Source organism: Arachis ipaensis, chromosome B02 (assembly GCF_000816755.2).
Source record: "Arachis ipaensis cultivar K30076 chromosome B02, Araip1.1, whole genome shotgun sequence".
Lineage (NCBI taxonomy): Eukaryota > Viridiplantae > Streptophyta > Magnoliopsida > Fabales > Fabaceae > Arachis > Arachis ipaensis.
The window spans coordinates 10,342,649-10,347,323 of NC_029786.2; the positions used below are offsets into that span (position 1 = coordinate 10,342,649).

The following is a 4,675-nucleotide window of genomic DNA, read 5'->3' on the forward strand; positions in this document are numbered from 1 at the left end:
TGACTATTGAAAAATACTTTTAAGTCCCTGACCTTCACAAAACTCGGACGAATCAGCCCCTCGGTCAACGGAAAATGCTTGTCACGCGTATGCGTGTGTCAGGCGTACGCATCGCCTGGAAAACTTCCATCTCACGCGAACGCGTGTGTCACGCGTACGCGTCGTGTGAAAAACTTCCCTCTCACGCGTACGCGTGGGTCACGCGTACGTGTCGCCATGAATTTAACAATACCTCATTTCTTCATGAATTCTCCACTTTGTATGTTTTTTTTTTTTTCCATTTCTTTCAAGCCATTATTGCCTTCAAAACTTTAAATCACTCAAACAAACATATCAAGGCATCGAATGATAGAAAAGTAAATTAAATTTAGCAATTTAGGGTGTGTTTAGCTTAGCGTTTGAAGCATCAAACATAGGTTTAGTGTTTTTTTTGTTTATATACATTTCTTACTTATTATTTTTTTGTATAGAATAATAATAATAAAATTATAGCATACTAAAAAAGAATATTAAGAGTATTAAACATATCTATATAAAAATATCATAAAAAACTTTTGGATTTATTTCCATCATTGTCAAGATAAATATTTTTAGTATTCTCTTTTATAATTGTAATTCTCGTGTACTATATTTTAGTGTAATTTTTTTATAATATAAATTATGATCTTATTAAAAAAGATAAATTAAATAAAAAATTAATCATAGGTAATAATATAATCATAAACGTTGAATTCCAAAATAATATTAAGAATAAACTTATTGAGAGTGCAGGAATAACAGTACGATATAAAAGAATACTAAATTAACATTTTGATGTATAATGCAAGACTATGATGATGCAAAAAATAAAAAAGAAAATAAAAGAAAACTGACGAAAAATGTTACTAACAGTTTCATCATTGTAACTTTCTTTAATCATGTAGAGGTTGTATCATTCTCACTTTTCTCCCATTCGATGCCTTGATATGTTTGTTTGAGTGATTTAAAGTTTTGAAGGCAAGAATGGCTTGAAAGAAATGAAAAAAAAAATGCAAAGTGGAGAATTCACGAAGAAACGAGGTATTGTTAAATTCATGGCGACGCGTAGGGAAGTTTTCCATACGACGCGTGAGAGGAGAGTTTTTCAGGTGACATGTACGCGTGACAAGCATTTTCTGTTGACCGAGGGATCTGTCCGAATTTTGTGAAAGTTAGAACCTTAAAAACATTTTTCAATGGTTATGAATGAAAATATCAACGGGACAAAAAGTGAAAAACCTATTTGTCCTTTTTTCAAAATAAATTTTTCATTAGTTATTGGTCTATGCTGCAAGCAGACCCACAATAACGTCATAATCCAACAAATGGAAACGTATTTATTTATTTTTAAAAAAAAAAACCATGCTAGATATACGATAAAATTAATCACTATTATATAATATATATTTAAATATAAAATACACATTGATAAAAATAAATTAAATAATATATATATGACTAATTTTACATACAAATAACATTTTTGATATAAAAAAATGAGAAAACATATTATTTCAAGCCTTAGTTTCAAGCCTTTTTTTAGATGATTTGTATTAGCCTCAACTCAAATAGAAAAGTCAAGTTTCTTTTTATTCATAATTAATCTTTTTGACATTTTCATCAAAAATTACCTACAAATTACAAATTTTATAAAATACAACTAACACATCACAAAATCTCAACCACCAAAATATACCATAGAAAACTATATATAAATTAAATCAATCATCACACACACATTATTCTTAGGATAATGCTCAAAGTGTTTTAACAATAATTTCCACATAAAAATAAAAGATTAAGTAATTAATTTCCATGGTTAATAATGCTCTAAAATTGAGTAACTCAACAACAAGGTATTTTTAACTTTAATTTTTTGATAATCCAATCAAATAAAAAAAATTACGAGTTATATTCTATTTAAAATGGTGTTAGAAGTTCTCATAATGTTTTTTTTTTTTAAATTATTAGTTTTGATCAAATCATTTTTAAAAGTTTATGAAATTCATACTTTTTATATTGTTAACTGTCGCTAAATATAATTTTTTAGTTTAATTTATTCATTTGGAGGTATCAAATCCTCATTCAAAATTGTTATACTTTTTATATCAGCCATTAAATAGTTATCCTGTAATTTGTGTATAAACATATGTATTATTTAATTGTTGATACCAACATCTTTTATAATAAATTTAAACCATCTTTTTTATTCTAATAATATCACATCAACAATTTTAATAATTTGAAAAAAAAAATAAAAATTAATCAATCATTTTTTAGTATAAATTTTTTAAAAATTTAAAAAATCTTATATTTATATATTACTATTATTTATTGTACAATGAAAGTATTGTGAAATGAATTGCACTTCTTTCATTCTCTCGTGGAAAAGTAAGTCGTAAATAAAACAATTATAATGTAAGAACGGGAAATTAACTAAACTTATTCTATAATAGATCACAAATATTCTTTCAGAAAAGAAAACGAAAAAATAAAAAATAAAAACCTTGAAAGTAAAGTCGTTTCAGTTCCCACATATATGCCAACCCTTCAGGTATTATAATGGTCATTCTCACACAATTGATACAAGTTTCTGATAAAGTTTTAATTAGCCATGTCAAAAAGCACTCCAAATTCTTATTTTTATTTTATTTTATTTCTACGTCAATGTTCTTACTTGATTCAAACGAATTATCCCGTTTTTCAAGTATGGGAGTCAATTACGCAAAAATAACTTAACATAACCAAAATTCTCTCTTATTGTTTTTTGGTTGTTCACAGTATCTTTCAATCTAATGAATTAAAAATAATTTAGAATAAATTAGCATTTGTACTCATAAAAAATATAAACGCTGATAAATATATCCATATAAAAATAAAATGACAATTGTAATCACGAAAAATGACTTTCGTGTGCCAAGAGTATCCTAACGGACTAATTGCGTAACCAATATCCGGATACTCTTAGCACACGGAAGCAATCTTTCGTAGTTACAATTAAGATTCTGAAAACTGAACCAGTCATTGAAGTGTTCTAGTCATTGATTCATTGGTTTAGTAGTTCAACCGTGATCTAACCGAAAAAACCGTTTTATATAAAATAATAAATAAATTATAAATAAATACTCTAAAACATAATTATAATCTAATATAAATTTTAAAATGTCTTCCAAATATAAAGTATTACATCAACCAAAATCTAATGGAACCTTTGATTTCATAATTATTAACAATTTATCATTCATTAGTCATTATATTACTATTGAACTCATTAAGATAGTCACAAAAAACAAAACAAAAATAAAGAATTAACCAAACCAATAACAAATATTTGATCATATACTTAACTAGTTAATTGAGTTAATTCAATTCATCTATTACTTCATTGAATTAAAAACAATGAGCACAAAAAGCACAACAATACAGTAAAATTCAGAGTAGAGAAGAACGAATACAACAACAGTAAACAGAGATAATCAATAATCATTCAAAGTGATTTCTGAACAAAATGTTCATCATGCTCTATAGAAGAGGGAACAAAAACCATTTCATCAGGCTCCTAAGAAGGGTAGCTTGCAAAATCATATAGTTTCTCTGCCAATGTAGTGCATAAACACAAAAGTTAAAGCACTTACAAGACAGAGGTTATATGCACAAACAATTAATCAATAATCAATAATCAGTAAATCAAAATAATAAAATCACAACACAAAATAGTAGCACAGCAAAATCAGAGCTAATCAATAATCAACTAATCGTTCAACAAAAATTAAAAACACAAAAAATATCTAAAAATAAAAAGCCAACATGAAAGTTTGTTATCAATCATCAAAATTTGCAAAAACTCAATCTAAGCATAATTAAATCATAAACCAATGAATCATTAAGAGTTTAAGAGAGTAAAAAACTCACAATATAAGCATAATTAAATCACAAAACAACACCTCAACAGCAGCAACACATCACTACCCCAAAAAACCAAAGAAAACCATAAAACAGTAAACACAAAGCAGCACATCAACAGTAGCAGCAGCACATCACTATCAAAAAAATTCACAAAATTGTAAACAAAAACAAATTCATCACTAGCAGGCAGCAACATATCACAATCCCAAAAAGTCACAAAACAAAAAATACAAAACAACAGCAGAGAGCTAATCAATAATTATTAATAGATAATCATTCAATAAAAACACAAAATATTCAATAATCATTTAATGATTTCTGAAGAAAGCATAAAAAATTAAAAAAGATGAAGAACGAGTTAGCTCTGAGTCAATGACCTTCGATCGCAGAGGAGGACGGATGGCGACAAGATTGCGGAAGTTCAAGGTTGTCTTCCTCGGCACACCGACGGCAGAGTTCCGCAACTAGTGCTCTGTGATGCGGTTAGCAGAACGCATTAGGGGTGGAAAGTGAAAAATAAAAAATTATTCAACAAAGTTCATAGTTCAGTTCAGTAACTTCAGTTCACAGTTCAAAGAAAAATAAAAAATCACAAATCACAGTTCATATCTCACAGAACTTCATAGAATCGAAAAATTATTCAATTATAGTTAAAGAAAAAATTACCTAGAAGCTAGAAGAAGCCTTTAACATAGCACGCAAGAGGGAGACACGGAGACAAGGCACACCTTCAAACGGGCTTTGATCGGGA

The 4,675-nt window shown here is 27.7% G+C and overlaps 1 long non-coding RNA gene across 1 annotated transcript; it reads right to left on the minus strand.

Moving 5' to 3' along the window:
- Positions 3,331 to 4,417, minus strand: LOC110268701. Its single transcript, XR_002357073.1, has 2 exons — positions 4,302 to 4,417; positions 3,331 to 3,612 (listed from the first exon to the last, which is right to left on the minus strand). It is a non-coding gene; the product is annotated as an uncharacterized LOC110268701 (long non-coding RNA).